Source organism: Dermacentor andersoni, chromosome 9 (genome assembly GCF_023375885.2).
Source record: "Dermacentor andersoni chromosome 9, qqDerAnde1_hic_scaffold, whole genome shotgun sequence".
Taxonomy (NCBI): Eukaryota; Metazoa; Arthropoda; class Arachnida; order Ixodida; family Ixodidae; genus Dermacentor; species Dermacentor andersoni.
Window position 1 is genome coordinate 105,515,209 of NC_092822.1, and position 17,039 is coordinate 105,532,247.

Below are 17,039 nucleotides of genomic sequence, written 5' to 3' on the forward strand. Positions count from 1 at the left end.
CGGCTATCTCATGACACCGCTCACCTTGCAACAAAAACGGCATTTTTACTGCGAATCCTCGTGGTCGCAACTCGGGGTATGGGCAATGGCGGTCCGCGCACCCTGCTTCTCCGCTGCGATAGCCTGCAGGCGACACTCGAGAGTACGTCAAACGTCCGTCTTCCTTGGGGTTTGCACGGGCTAACAGGCTGGTGAAGAGGTGGCTGCGGTGGTGGTTGGCGACGAAATGGCGTCACGGAACTCTGTCGCGCTCTCGAAGGGGGAACGAGATGATGTGCGACAGCGGAGTATCTAATTGCTTTCAGCTGTGATTACGGTTGGTCAGGAACCCCCAGTGACGACTGGATTTCCTCGCCTACGATATCAAAGATCGAAGACACTTGAAGGCTGCGACGCAAGCAAACTTTTCCACAGTTCTTTACGTACAGTGGCTTAGCTGGTCTTCTGGAGGTCATGAGACTAGTGCCTGGACTTTACACTAAGGCGTATAGCACTTGGCGGCTATAATGCCTACTGCGCATTAACAGTGCCTTTTCGATGGCCGTTGCTTCCGTTGAGAAAGCGATGAAGGGGTTGGGCGGATTGCGAAATAATTCAGTGAAAAAGTATTGTTGCACTCACTGAAAGACCAAGCGAACTTTGTTCTCTTCAAGCACGTCGTTGGGTCAGTGTGTCGAAAGAGGCGAGTAACTTGTTCGCTGAAAATTGTGATATTCTCATTTTGGTAGCTGCATACGGGATGTTACTACAGTTTCTGCCCATTTTTTGGCGCCTAGCATTCGTGAAAGGTGTCTAGGAAGGGGCTGCGAAGCAAGTCTCAGCGTGCACTTTGGATCCTCGAATAAAGTCCTGGTGGCGTCTTTCAATGAAACATGTTCATGCCGCAACTTGTCACGTTTACATTTGTTAACCGTAGCGACCCTATCGTATTTTTTCAGCCAGCTTCCCATATGATCAAAGTTTTATCCACGGAAGGTCGGTGGCTCCCTGGGTATGTTAAAACACGGCGTGCGATACTAGTGTCGTCATTGGGGCTTGTTGATTTGACCATAATTTTCCTAGTGTTGTCGGGTCGAAGTTTGTACTCCGGTAGCAATCGTTGAAGCCTGCGCATAGTTCGCTGGTCCGAGGCGACGTCGACGTTGTTTCCACGACTTGGGCTTTGGCTTGCACAGACAATAAAGTGCACAATAAAGCAACCCTACTCGATATCACGTTATAGTGATGGTGAAGAATAAGAAGGTGGTACAACTGTGAATCTGTATTGGGTGATGTTGTGCTAAGCAAATCAAGTAACACTAGGTGCACAACCATAGCACCGAGCACAGTCGTCGGTCGTACGAAAATGTGATCTTCGTGTGAAGAGCGTCGGCTATTTAAATATCACTGATGGTGCATGCCAGCGTACTCGTTGTTGCTCGCGTTTGCTATAGAATGTGCGCCACTATTCGCTATGTGCATGTAATCTGATTTTGTAAGGTCTTTTTTGCTATACAATGGGCGAAGGAATTGAAAAATTTCGAATACTAAAAGCTGCGTCTTGCGCCAAGCGATACCTTTGTACATGTGTTAGCCAGTGACAAGCTGTCACCGGAAAACCATAAAATGTACACTTCTCAGTGTACCACTGATACATCATGTATCGAGGTAACCACTCGTATATCATGCGCTTTAAGAGGATTTATGTGGGAATCGCAAGTATTGCCGTTGAAAGATAACACAATTGTAATCCTACAGCTGTGTTTCTCAAAGAGACGGGCAATAAGCTTTCACAAGAAGTCAAAATGGAATAAGAAAATGTCGCAGTTTCGCCCGAAAGGCGAAGGACTGATTGTGACAGCAAATTAGTAGACAGCTATACGAAGTAAGGATATTAGTTTTATCTGCCGTATAAGGTTGTAAACATTCGCTTACTAATTAACAATGATATAATGTATAAGCGCGACTGAACGCGGACGTAGAAAGGAACAGCCACACAGAGACAGCACTGTTTCTGTATGTCTATTTTTTCCTACGCACTCGTTCAAGCGCGCTTACACATTCTATCATGGGTTCAAACCAACTAGCGCGCCAGTTGTGTTTTACTAAATCAACAAGCACGGTACCACGCACTCAATGAACGCGGAAACTCGCTGCCAAAATACTGTAGGGAGGAATTTCGGCAGCAGCAGCGAGCGAATTGGCCTTCGTGCATCTCTCGCTTCAACGCGAACGAAACATCGAAAGTACCAAGCGTACGAAGCTACCGGCACTACGCGTACTCTGCAAGCATCGCATATCGCTTTGAAGATGAGGCCCGTGCTGGCGCGCACTTTCGCCACGTCGCAGATATGGCGGCCGCACAGCCGCGCCACAAAGCAGCAGCCACGGAGGAAGGAAACTAAGGAGACGCCCTACCCCCTCCGCGCGCTAGGAGAAAAGTGTGGCGGAAATGACGTATAGGTTCTCATTTCTTTTGCTGCTTTTTTATTTTTTTTTGCTGCATGGCCACGCCTTTTGGGCCACAATGGCGGCGTTGTTCTGATTTTTTGAGCGCGCACACGTGTTGCTCTGGTAGGTTTCGTGCCGTGTCAAAGGCGCTGTGTGGGCGGGTTTGCGTTAGTCACCGTGTCTTGTTGCGCTGTGTTACCTGCACCATGCTCTGCCGGATGTTGCGCGAGCGCGCGCGCTCCGCGTGCGAAACCACGCGCAGCGCGGCGTGGTTTCGCGAAAGATGTAAACAAGAGAGGAGGGTGGCACAAAAGGCGGAGCATCGCCATGAGCAACGCCAACTTCCGGCTTCACTTTTGCTTCACAAAGAGTGACGTCAGGGCCTCTCCTTAGTTTCCTTCCTCCGTGGCAGCAGCCGCCGGAGAAGAGCGCCTCCACCTCGCCTCCCCCTCCCCTTCTCCCTCGCCTCACCCGCGTGCCTCGCGCGCGGTAGGAGAGGGCGCGCTTTTAGCCCGCGTTCGCTCGCTCGCTCGCACACGCGAGGTTGAGCCGCGTTCGCCGGCTCACCCTCGCACGCTTTCACTAGCACATACAGCATACGGCGCGCGGCGACCATTTTGTTTGTCACCCTTGGACTTTAGACGAAGCCTCACGGCGACGGCGTAAATGCGCCTGGAGTGTCCGTATAATTGCTATCTCAACGATATTTGTAAAGTTTTCAGATGAAATTTTTAAAATTACTTGGGTGAATCAAAAGACGGAGACTAGTGAATTATTGCATTTAAAAATTATTTCTCGGAACCTTTATTCCTTTTTTGTTAAGTTAAGTGTACGCTGAGTTTTTACCAGGCCTAGATGACGTGAGTCAAGCCACCTTTTGCCACTTTCCTAAAAGTCACCTACATTGTGTTGTAGATATGACTACATGTTTTGTTACACGTTAAATCATGTCCTTCTTTACGGTTCCCCTAAGCATGGAAACGATTCCCTTATCCGTACTGCATTTCAGATGGATTATTATCCGGCTTTGTGCACCTCAGCGCAAAAAAAAAGGAAAAAAAATGCTTTGACGCAGAACAAGATGTAGGTAAGTCATCGCAGGCGATCTTTAAGCAGGCGTCAAAATATGGCTTCACTTATGTTATCTAAGCTTGGAAGAAATGGTAGGACGCGTCCATTTCCCTTACTGGGGACCCTATAGAAGGGAATGCAAGCGCGGGTGACTAAATTTCAGAAATTCAAATTTCAGCGAATTAGTCTCCTTATTCATTGAACCACTCTCGTAAATCATACTTCGCGGCACACATTGCAGTTTACCAATGGTAGTCAGAGAGTTTGCTAGGCGTATCCCCAATCGATGACAGAAAGTTTCGACATATGCGTTTATAAAGTTTTCCAACAACATGCATTTATATAGGTCATTTTTCAGTTAAGCTGTTAAGCGCAGCTCCAAAATAGCTCTCGTGCAGTGGCGGCGGCGCTGGCACCTAACTACGGCGTGAGACACTACTAACGGTATTTAAAATCTGGCAGCTTCGCTTGAAAGGCAAAACTTTGGTAGCGATATGAAGGTTTTAGCGATGTGCTTGAATTAATTGGACAACGTTCTGACTGTATGTGGGTGTGACAGACGCCGGCAAAAAATTTCTGGCACCCTTTAAAGCCTTTACATGCCTTGTCAGGCCTGTAATAGAATTGGAGCAGCGCCACTGAGGTGCCCGTAAAGAGCGGCGCCAGAGAAACTACATGACTTTGAGCGATATAACTCCGCTAATGTTGTTTTTATCTTTTTAATTTTGCGAGAAAACTTAAGGCAAAAGGCATACGCTCTGAATCAAATGATTCATGACTATTGTTTCGGCGCTGCAATTCTCAAACATCCGGAGGAACAATTCAGTCAATACCACAAAAAAATATGGTCTGAGCAACTTAGTCTTTCAATAATGTGGAGCATCTACCTTGCATACATGTCACAAATAAACTTGTAGCATGCATATGCATAAATATTTACTGGACATTACTAAGCCCCCCCCCCCCCCCCCCCAACAGTAAAAATTCCACTAAATTTCGTGTGAACTGTCCGTGTAATTGCTAACGCGAATAACGTATGAGAAGACCGCGCTTCCACTACTGTGGAGAGCGGTGCAAGCGAATCTCGGGATCCGCGGCTCTTCGTTGTCGTAACGCCTCGGCTTCGCGCTTTCTCACGACGAGGTCGGCTCGTCGACAACGGGCCCTTTGTCGTGAGCGGCGATTCTTCGGCGGCGTTCATGAAACGCCGCCAGCTTTTCAGCCGAACGCGCGGCCCGCTCCCGCTGCCGTTCCTTCAGCGCAGCCTGCTCTTCGGCAGAACGAACTGATTGCTGGGCCTGCACTGGCGGGAAACAGCGGGCGCGAGGCGAGCGAGAACACCATCACACCCTTTCCCTCCTACGCAGGGAGGGGACGCCTGTGATTGGGTCGCGCCTTGTGCTGCGTCTACCTTCTTCGTTCTCATAAAACCACGCTTTAAGGTGCGCGTATGATTTGCCGAGAGTGGCCGAATCGGTTGGCGTGGTGGTCTCGCAACCCGGAGGTAGGTGGTGCGAATCCGCAGCCCGACATGTGTTTGTTATTTTCCCGCGGCTTGAGTTTTTATGTACGGCAACACCGACGCTGACACGAGTGAGGCTATACAAGCTTCGCTTAAACAACAAAGCAAAACTAAAGAACAGCAACAAAAATACGGCGCGCATGGACGATGCTATCGCCTTTTGGACCTTATGTGGAACATCACGGAGACATTGACGCCGAGGGCGATGACAGAAATGCGGCTGGAGTGTCCATGTATTTGCTGTCGCAATAAAAAGTATGCGCCAGAGACCCGAAGCACCCGTGCGGGCCAGGCATCGCTGAAAACCCGCAGCCAGGCACCGCGGCGCAGCATGCTGGAATGCGCATTGTCTCTAGCATGGAGTGCAAAAGTACCAAGCTCGCATATAGAGAAGCACCTCCACATTTAACTATATAGCGACGGAAGTGTGGATATATTGAAACATTTGGAAAGTCTTACGGACACATCGTGGAAGGGCGAAAAAAGAAAAAAAAAACCTGTGACCTCTGAAGGGCCTAGCTACTTCCTTCTACAATTTAGCTATTTATGACGCATGAGCCTCTCGCATCGGCCTATTTCTGTTTTTATGGAACGCTAAATACCTGTCGGTAAAGAATGTTAAGTGCAAAAATAGTGGATTCTAGATACGGCGCATATTTCCAGATACGGCGCGTATCGTGAAACAGGTGCTAGTTTCAAAATATATTCCGATTATATGTCAGGGACTCTGGATATAAGGCGAACGTGTGCCCGGAGTGTGTCGATAGCTATATAGGTCATTATTGGGTGGTCTCTCGCGGTGGCAATTGTTGCCACGGTTGAAGCATTTCGAGGTAGCCCCAGACACCACCAGATGATGGTCAGGGCCTACCTGACCACCATCTCGCTCGCTTGCCTGAGAAAAGACCCAAGGCAGCGTTCTCCAGATCAACTGCGGCTAACCGTGACGCTTTGTCTTTGAGGCACTCACCCGCAAGAAGAACGCCATCCCCTATATGGTGCTTGAAAAAGCCTCCTGTGTACCTTGCTGTTCCAGGAATAGTGAAGAAAGTTAGCCTGACCACCGCGGCTCTCAAGCAGATCACATTGGAACTTCTGCATTCTTCATACGCTAACCGAATGCATGTTTACACGGATGGTTCCGTCTCGGAAAATTCTACGGGCGCCGTTGTTCTACCATCTCAATCGGTCGTCATCAAGTTTAAGACTTCACACATAACGACATCTACAAGTTCTGAACTGGCCGCTCTTTGCGCTGCTGTCGAATACATTGAAGAAGAACCGCCCAACAAATGGGCAATATTTTGTGACTGGAAAGCAGCCCTCCAGAGCTTGCGAAGTTTACGACGTGGCAATTATGAACAGCTGGTGTCACAAATCAACGAAAGCTGACATTGCGCTTCTGAACGAAGACATGATATATTTCAGTGGCTGCCGGGACATTGTGTCATCGTTGGTAATGATCTCGCCGATGACGCTGCCTGACGTGCCCAGGCTGGCTCACCGACACTCCTTATACCTTATCGAGAGTCGACGCTGCAAGAGAGCTTCGCAGTCTCGCTCATACCATCACGTTAGGTTACTGGCATACACCACAGAACTCTAAGTGTCGTTTATACAGCCTCGATCTATCATTGAAACTTAAATTACCAGCGTACCTTCCACGACGTGACGCAACACTGCTGTGTCGACTGTGGGTAGGAAAAGCATTCACCAACTCCTACAGCTATAGTATTGGAATGGCGGATTCACCAATATGAGCTAAGTGCAAGTGGTAAGCGACCATCAGTCACCTTCTGGGCCACTGTTCTCGCTGCGATAATCAACGTGAGACTCTCCAGTGGGCCTTAATTAAACTGGATGACAGGCCATTTAAGGAAGCGAAGATCTTGGGAGCCTGGCGTCACAGTTCATTAACCCAGAAAGCAGTTCGAGCGCTTTTTCACTACCTGAGGGCAACAGACTTGAGTGCCCGACTATTGACATCCTACACCTAAGTTCCCTCTCTTTCACTCACATTCCCCTCCCCACATGTAGGGTAGCAAACTGGACTCAGTCTGGTTAACCTCCCTGCCTTTCCTTTTTCCCTTCTCTCTCTCTCTCTCTCCGATTAAATGTGCTTTCAGAACTCACTGGTTTCAGTTGTTAAATCTGCTTATGTGGCTTAAAGTAAATAGTTTAAAAGGCATAAGTGAAGTTTCGTTCATTATTCGAATATTGATTTCGATTGCTGGGGCAAAGAATATCCGCATTTTTAAGCTGTTCATGCCAAAGATAAGAACTGTGCTGTCTGCCAATATTTCCTAACTCAATTTGAAACACACGGTATATACGAAACAGCGCTAAAAGATGCACGGAGCAGAAGTACGCCAGCATAACGCAAATTTTTCGGCAGATGTTTTATACATCGACACGAAGGGTCGTATGAAATGCAAAGTTATAGCAACAGCGCACCGCCCTGACCGGCCGCCTCCTGGGGCTGAATTCATAGATATTCTATAGTTCGTAAGTGCGTTAGGCCATTCGTAGCCACAATTCGCTAATAGTGTACCCAGCATTAGGATTATCTGGAATATTTTTTCACGAGCAGTTCTAGTGTAACAGCATTTCGCAATATACGGGTCCTGCCCTTCGTAAGGGAGACAAACGTCATCTACCCCGTCTTTACTTCAAGAGGAGTTTGCATGCACTGAGAAATGCCCTCCTTTTTCGGTGATTCCGTTTTGCATTATTATTCTTTTTCACATGCTCACTAATTTCACAGCACCAAATTACACGGTAAAAGAGCATCCTTTCAGCCGGAAGAAGAGCGAAGCAACGAGAGAGAAGCAAGTGGCACGCGCTTTTGGAAGTTACTGCAAAAGACCGCACGCTTGCCAGGCTCCTATGTGCGTTTTAAGAAACGTTAGGACGCGACCGTGACAAGCATCGAGTGGAATGCCGTTTTTCATCTCTACATTATCTGAGTCGACGGCTATTGGAGCTCGTGGTGTTTGGTTCCGAGAGCTGAGGACGATATTTTTCACCGAAACAACCAGCGCACTACGTTGCGGTGAAGGTGATATCGCGATGTCTTACCTTTACGCTGGCTGTCTTGGCAAACACGGTGTCCTGGAGGCCGGCGATGACAAAGTTCCCGACTGTGGTAAAAGTTAGCAGAATGCTAACCACTATTACCGGCCGCCGAAGTTCCACGTCGTTTATGTGGATATCCTGGAAGAATCCGAAAGCAGTGAACACGGGCCTGGACGAAAACGTACATTTTCTGCTCACTATAGAATGCATGAAACACATGTAACGAGTCATTATGCAAGTAACATCGCAGTTGGTTTCTGAAGCGCGGGTTAAATAAACCAGCGCCGTTGATAGCTGAGCGCCCAAGCTTGACATGGCAGCGTAAGTGCAGCCTCTACGTAATATCGCTATAGTATATACCGTGTTTTACATAGTAGTCGCATACAAATTTTATGCTAGGAACACGTCATCTCATCTCACTCACCGCGGAGACGCAGTGTTCGACCTTTAGTGACGTAAAGTTGTTGTTAGGTATTGCAATTTATTTTTATAAAATTTAGAATGTGTGAGACCGAGCCACATAAAACCTGCAGGAGTAATTCACGTAATGATGGTGCCATGGGTATCGGCATATTGCAAGTCCCTAAATGATGACTACCGCAAGCATTCACTAACTTCTTTTGTAAATGCTGCTGGTAATGATTTTCACGCGTGTTCTTATGTCCCATCGCAGTGACCGATATAAACGACACCACTTCGTAATGCGTACTCGTACAATACGAAAAATGCTAACAATACTTCTTGGCATGAGTCCACGTGAAAAATCGGCACTTTTAGACACAACTCCGAACGCGTCAATGGTGATGTTGACGCGTTCTACTGCTGTTTTTAAACTTCCTTGTCGCATATGTGTACTGAGTGCCATTTCATATAAATCAGAATTTTTCTAGTGCGGCAAAAGCGCTTACACGAAAACGGCATGCCGGAATGAACAGCCCGGCGGAATGTTGCACACGCTCTATGCTCAGCTTGAGCAGTTACTCGCAGCGGAGTCGAGGCAACAAGACCTGCTAGCGCAGATTCATGAGCAGCGAGATGTAGTGCTATATTTTGGAACCCGTCGCTTGAGTAAATGAACTTAAAAGTGATCTTGTCGATAGATATTTACTTACGCTACATATTGCTGCTCCTCTGGAAGTCGCAGCCAAGGTTTATTGCGTGATTTCGCTTCGTTCTTTAATAAAATATTTATTGAGGATCTCTAATACTGAGAGTAGAGTTTCCCGCATGTTCGAATGAAATCGTGCAGCTCAAAAAAAAGAAAAGAAGAAGAACATAACGCCTCTGCCATGTAAGCATTAGTTTTGTATTCACGGAGAAAAAATCATTTGCTTGGACCGTGGTGAAAATCGTACGTGTTGTCGGAATAGCCACACCACCGCGCATGACTCCCTCCTGGGTAGTGCATCGCCCTTCGCAAAGGTGGCGTTCGCGGACTCGACTGTGCGGTATCGTTGCAAGTTGTTATTTTACGCGGAAGGAACGAATAAGATGGCGTTGAACGTACTTGGAACAGTGCGGAAGGAGTGCAGTAAACGTGCACGAATTCTATTTAAGAAAACGGCCACACTTACGAATATCAGCGGGCGCACGGTGCACAAGAGGGCGGTAAAATAGACATAAAGGGCAGGGCGCCTCCATCCCATGCGACACTTGCGAAGTGCTCCTTTTAAATTATCCGCCTGCGCCGTCTTTACAACCGTGCTTCTTGTCTGTACCTCGAAATATCTTGAAGACGCATGCCTTTTCGGTGTCAGAGCAAATATGGAGCGGATTTTTTACCGTCACTACCACAGTAGCTGATCTCTTTATGCAGTTGAACTGTGTCCGTAGACGCTGCCACCGCCTGCGTTGAGGCGCTCGCCGTTGGCAGACGTGAGGGTGCGGAAGGAGATCTTTAAGATGTATTCTTATTGGTTGAAAAAGCCCATAGCTTCCGTAGTGCTGCATGGAATTACTGAAACAGAGTATAGAACTCGTGACAAATAAACGAACATGATCGTAGTTGCGGGCTGATTGCATTAAGCTTTATTATTGCGTTTTGGAGGAGCAACAATAGCGCATGCGTCAAGTATCCGCATCTATAATGCCAGCATTTATTGCGCATATCTTTACGCTCTGACATTGATCGAAACATTTGTGTTCGCACCGCAACGTTCTGAATTATCCATGCGACGCCGTTTTCACAACGCAGAGTCGACGTTACCGCTCGCAAAAAAACCCTTATCAAAAAGACAGTAAATAAAAAAAGTGTTTAGCTCTATGCGAATTAGTTCTCGACAATCGCAACTCAGAAAACAAACACTCTTACGGCCCGACAAAGTTTGATAAGCCGCAAAAAACGCAAAAACTGAAGACGAGAGGGGCGACATCACCTTGGATTTTCTGCAACAGCTCGGCCTGACGTCATCGATTTGACGGCATCTGCTGAAACACATTTGATCCCTTATTGATAAGGAAGGCCTAAGATGCACGCTAAAGGAGCCAAAGACTGAACTTCGCAACTTTATAATCGTTTGCAGCACCGCAAGAAGCTAAACCTAAATACGGGAACAGAATACCCTGAAATCCGTGACTTCACACTAACGTTTCGGCGCTGCGGTTTCTGTGCGGAATTTTGTATATGTACGTGTGGCCTTCATTTCATTTAATTTATAGTAATCAACGTGCTACTGCCAAATTAAAGAGAATGTAATTTTTATGGAGTACTCAATTGTTCAAAAGTGATTTGCTTTTTCTTTTTAGGGCCTTTTTAGGTTGTCAGATGCTGCATCGTGTTCTTCACATCAGTGGCAGCATTCATCACTTCAGCAGTACAGAATGGAGCTGTAACAAAGGGATCTCCTGAAAGCCCTGTAGACGATGAAACACTTTACCTCTGCGTTATGAATCCTCTCGAGGAAACGAACCATGTCAACCAAAGCGGCGACGGTGAGTGCCCCATAGAGGGCGCAGCAGAGGCCCGACGGTGGAAGGGTGCGGCGAAGCCTCCCCAGAAAGACCAGCAGCAAGGTGACCTGCGAAAGAAGCGAATCAGTAAGCGGATAAATTGCAAGTGACAAAATGTGCAATTTTTTTTAGCCTACGCAACTATCCGAAAGCTCGCGCGAGGGAGACATTTCGGTCATTTGAACGCGTGCTTGAACGTGAATGGTAGTACAGTCCGCCATTTTTCCATTTTCGTTACGACATTATGATTACCCGTGTGTGAGTACATTGTGGTCGATTAGCCTTGACAGTCTCCAGAAACATTTCAGGAAGAAAGAAACAAGCGGAATGAGCTGCAAGGAGGCACTACCACGTGGTCACTCTATGTTCAGTGCGACCGGCATTGAAACACGCGCGTTTCGTAGCCCCACAGGGCTGAAATACCTCGTAAAGTAGAGCGCACTGATAAATGACCACTCATAAAAAAAGCGATGGCCCACTGTTCAAGGCACGAAGGCTAGGTTCATCGATTCAAAGCCATCCGATGCTGTCGGGAATAGAAACAGGGAGACCGTACCGGAAAGACCCCCCATAGATCATTAGCGCCTGCAACTGGGACATAAGGGGCATAAGGGTCACGATACTGAAGAGTGCCTGTCGAGTTCGTTGACCTCGTCGTGGTTGTCACCACCGCCTGCTTAATTGCAAAGCTATGCTTCGGGACAAAGTGAGAGCATTCAGTTCTCGGCTTGTATTTTCCAAAGGTGCATTGGCGAAATGGGGTGGTTCTATCAACAATTTGACCAGCACAAGGTGAGCAAGAAAGAAAATTAGTACATAGTTAGTGAAACCCCTGACGCTTTTAAGAATAGAGCACCGAGCGCCTCCGCTGAAACTCTTCTGTAGCACGAGTGAGGTGGGAAGCGTAATATATTTATCTGCAAAAGTATCATTGCTCCCTTGTCGGACATCTTGTGACTTGCCCGAATCATATTGCAAAGCAAGTTCAGCATATGTCTTTCTCCTCAAACAAAAGAATACTCAACGCACATTTCACATGGTCATTCTGAAAAGACCCACGTCAACTAGCGGCCGGTCTGGAGTACGCTCGCGCACGCCTTCTTTCCTTACGGCATGCGCAGGCGCCGAGATTACTATAGACGCGTTTCTACACTGCTGTGCCACCGACGTACTCCAGAGGGCGAGGTCAACCTGACCTCGCAATATAATGATTTTGCAAACACTCTTTTACCTCGCGTCACTCCTTTGATTGACGCGAGGTCCTGGAGTTCCTGAGGAGCCTGCAAGGGCTCGCTCCTGTCGAACGCCTGTCGTGGAAGGTCCTGGCTGGTTGCCCAAACTTCACCGCCGACTTCATTGCTAACAAAGCCTTCGTCGGCGCCATCATTGTCCTCAACGTCCAAAGCTCCGTCCGCTTCGCCTGCCAGCTCTTGCATTCGAGGCTCACATAATGGAACGATGCACTGCAGTGCCCCGCCCCCACCCTTTTCCAAGTCAACCAGCGTTAGCAGGAGAAGCCAGTCGCTCTGACGAATACCATCAGCGCTCTCCAACCATGCGCTGATATCAGTGCAACGAGATCGGCCATTACAGTCGAGTCTGCGCACGTCGTACCACTTCGTCAGAAGACTCCACATCAGGCCAATGAGGGCAGGACCCTTCGTAAGTCGTCAAGTCCCTCTCCTGTCACTGGGCCCGTTTACAGGTATGCCCACGTTGCAAGTCCAGCTAGGCGAGTCATCAAAAAAACGTCGAAGCCATAGTGGACACCTGTGCAGCTTTTAGTTTCATGACATGAAATTTGCTCCTCATTCAGTGCCATCTGAAGACGGCTATGGTCCCACCAGCCGACCTCCTCCTAGCTGACATATCTCGTCTGCCTTCCCTTGGAAAAATTCCAGTGACTGTGACTGCTTTCGGAAAAGGGTAAGTGTGCCATTCCTCGTGGTGCAAAACCTCTGCAGGCCCCTTGGGCTGTAGCTGGCGCTCAACACTGGACGTACGCACGAACTTTGACCACACCGGGTGCACAAGAAGATTGCGCCCTCACGATCCGGCACCTGATCTGGCAGCCAAGACAGTCGTACAGAAAGTGCTGTCCTCGTGTGCGCGCTCTATTTTTAAGTTTGCCAGACTCACGGCCGCAGGAGCTCGCTCTTTTCTCAGCAATGACACATTGTCGTTGTGTAAGCATATAGATTACCCTCGTACGAGAGTACGCACCCTCTCAACATGGATATGTGCTCTAACGGCCGTGCTTCTACCGTAGCCCCCCCCCCCCCCCCCCAAAAAAAAAAGAACACGTTCGCCCACCACCATCGCTTTCTTTTTCGGTGCTGGCAACATCTACGGTTCTACACTATTGTTTTCGGCGTAAGTATGCGTTCGTTGCGACATGGACGCATGGTTAGATGCATGATAATGTGTTGTGTTTTATGGCGCAAGGGCCAGCTATTGCCAAAGAGCGCCATGACAAATGGCAATGTTACAGATGAATTGCGAATGACGTGGACAATGAATTCGTTATGCTAGATGTGACCTGGCTGTCAGAGGGCCGAACCCTATCGCTGTATATGGCGTAAAATATATGGGTACCCAAATAATGGCACTGACTAGTTAGTGATGATGGCAGTGACAATTGGGTTTACTTAAAAACGTGATACAACAAAACACAACAGCGACATTAGAGTTTCAAGAGAGCCCTTGAATACAGGGCTGTAAGTCGCGTACTAAAAATTACCTGGCCAAATTATTTGCAGAGTTTGTTGCAGCTAAAAATTCTAAGACTATTTTCTGGTTACAGAGCGGTTCATTGCTCAGAAGAAATGAAGGGTGAAGAGATATTTTCGCGAAATGCAGAAGGGAACTACGTTTCTATCTCTGCCTCTATCACAGGGCATTGAATAAGTATATGGAGGGCTGTGAAATTATTGCCGCAGCTCCTACAAGTCAGAGATCCTTTGCAGTGAACTGGTAAGGGTGAGTATCGTAAGTGTCATCATCATCATCAGCTTGGTTACGCCCACTGCAGGGCGTAACCCCACTGCGTTGTCTCCAGCCTGCTTCTCGTCTACCTTGGCATTAAAGTCGCCCATCAGTATAGTGTATTTTGTTTTCACTCTACCCATCGCCGATTCCACGTCTTCATAGAAGCTTTCGACTTCCTGGTCATCATGACTGGATGTAGGGGAGTAGACCTGTACAACCTTCATTTTGTACCTCTTATTAAGTTTCAAAACAAGACCTGCCACCCTCTCGCTAATGCTATAGAATTCCTGTATGTTACGAGCTATATTCTTATTAATCAGGAATCCGACTCCTAGTTCTCGTCTCTCCGCTAAGCAAGCCCCGGTAGCACAGGACGTGCCCGCTTTTTAGCACTGCGTATGCCTCTTTTATAACAGCTGTGTCTTACCAGTACTCACGTACGGGGCAGAAACCTGGAGGCTTACGAAAAGGGTTCTACTTAAATTGAGGGCGACGCAACGAGCTATGGAAAGAAGAATGATAGGTGTAACGTTAAGGGATAAGAAAAGAGCAGATTGGGTGAGGGAACAAACGCGAGTTAATGATATCTTAGTTGGAATCAAGAAAAAGAAATGGGCAAGGGCAGGACACGTAATTAGGAGGGAAGATAACCGATGGTGAATAAGAGTTACGGAATGGATTCCAAGGGAAGGGAAGCGTAGCAGAGGGCGGCAGAAAGTTAGGTGGGCGGGAGATTAAGAAGTTTGCAGGGACAACATGGCCACAATTAGTACATGACCGGGGTAGTTGGAGAAGCCTTTGCCCTGCAGTGGGCGTAACCAGGCTGATGATGATGCTTCTGTTGGCCTCCTAGCTTCACTGAGCCCTATTATATCCCATTTAATGCCCTCTAATTCCTCCAATAGCACTACTGGACTTGCCTCACTAGATAACGTCCAAGCGTTAAACGTTGCCAGGTTCATATTCCAATGGCGGCCTGTCCGGAGCCAGGGATTCTTAGCACCCTCTGCTGCGTCACAGGTCTGACCGCCGCCGAGGTCAGTTGCTTCGCAGCTGCTGGGGACTGAGGGCCGGGGTTTGATCGTTGTGTTCATATAGGAGGTTGTGGAGAAGTACTGCACCAGGGTGGCCAATCCTGCTCTGGTGAGGGAGTGCGTTACCGGTTCTGGTCAGCGGGATCAGGACACACTCCAGGCCTGTTTATGCAATTTTATCAATACGCGGATTTTTTTTTAATCCGGTGGAAAATTGCGGGCACCGGGATTCGAACCATGGACCTCTTGCACGCGAGGCGGGGGTTCTACCTCTACGCCACCGCTGCTTAATCGTAAGCGTGTCCTATTTTTAATCGGCAAACAAGTACTTCCTTGTGTCATGCTGTTTTCTCACTTATCCAGTTCCCTAGTTTTGGTTTCATCATCATCATCATCATCATCATACTGTTTTATGTCCAGTGCAGGACGAAGGCATCTCCCTCCGGTGGCCTCATGCATACACGGCGGGTATTCTGCTGGATGTCCCTTTCAATAAAAAGTGACTTCCACGGTCAAGGGTTAAGCACCAAAAGAGTTCCGACACTTTTCAAACTCCACTTCAGTGCACGGCTACCTACGGCGCTCGGTGAACCGGCAGCTGTGCAGGCATAGCTGTAAACAGTGCCGTGAATATCAGCGTATTTTATTCTTTGCGTGAAATTACTGCGAGGACATAGTACAGGCGCAACAACAGTAACAAAATATTGCGGCTGATGACCGTCGGTGGTTCGTTCGATTCGTCGGTGGTTCGATTAACCGAGTCGCTGCGTTGCTGCCGCAGAAATTGCGGACCTATCCTTTGCCCATGGAGAAAGAAATTCAGCAAGAGGGGACATTCGGCGAATCGATATAATATATATATTCGATGCGAATTGCTATAAATCTCGGACCGACGACCGTATAGTAGAGCGAGGGCGATGGCGGCTTGCTCTGTGACTTCGGGGTCTGAAGTGCGAATCGAGGCGCTATTGGAAATCTTGCCGCTGGAGTCGATCACGACGCAGGTGGGCCTCAGCTAGGCCACTGCCCACGGCTGTCTGGTGTTGAGCAATCGGGCAGTGACGAGACGCTCTCCATATGTCCATAATTATTCACCAACTTCGTTCTTGATGTCTTTTATACGCGTCCACCCCCTTTTCGCATCCATCACTCCACTCCCATTCTTAACATTCTTTTCCTTTAGTCACTGTCACACACTTCAACATTCGCCGGTTTGTTGAACGGCGCGGTGGCCGCTAACATTAATATATTCCTGTTTCTGCGTCGACTTCGAGGCCATTTTCCTACCTGCCCTCCCACCTGTTTGTTGTGGCGGTTCTTTAGCTTCTCTGGCCCAGCACCCCCGTCTTTGATACAATTTTCCTTGCCCAAATCAGCGCTCGTCTGATGTGAAGCTTATTTTTTTTTCGAAACTTTGCCCTTGTCGGGGGTGGTTCAGGACGTGTATATACTTGGAAGGAGCGTGGCGGAAGGAAAGAAGAAGTGAGAAACTTGTTGGGACTTTGGCACCGCGTCGAATATGCACAATACCCCATGGAGCTCCCTGGGAGTCAATCGCCACATTAGCCTTTTCACAGGTGTAAATATTCGTGACCCCCTGTAAAATCACTGCAGAAATTGCAGCGCTCACCATTCTACTATCCCCAAGTCCGGAGGGAAGCTAGACAGAATGGTGGAGAAGAGGAGGAGAAGGCAAAGAATGGGTAGAAACAACGCAGTCGCGAAACGAGTGGTTAACAGCCCTGCCATTCTTTGGTCGTAGTTACCATACAAAAGGGGTCGCTGGGGTGCGGGGATAGGGAAAAGGTGACGTGAGAAGGCAAGGAAACGCTACCACTATATAGACGCGAGAGGCTCGCCCCCTTATTTGAAGTTGGGACACCACCAGGTTTAAGTTGGCCCAGCCCAGATTTCAAGTTGGCCAATCCCCAAATTTACATTGTACCACCACCAGATATCAACTTGGCCCA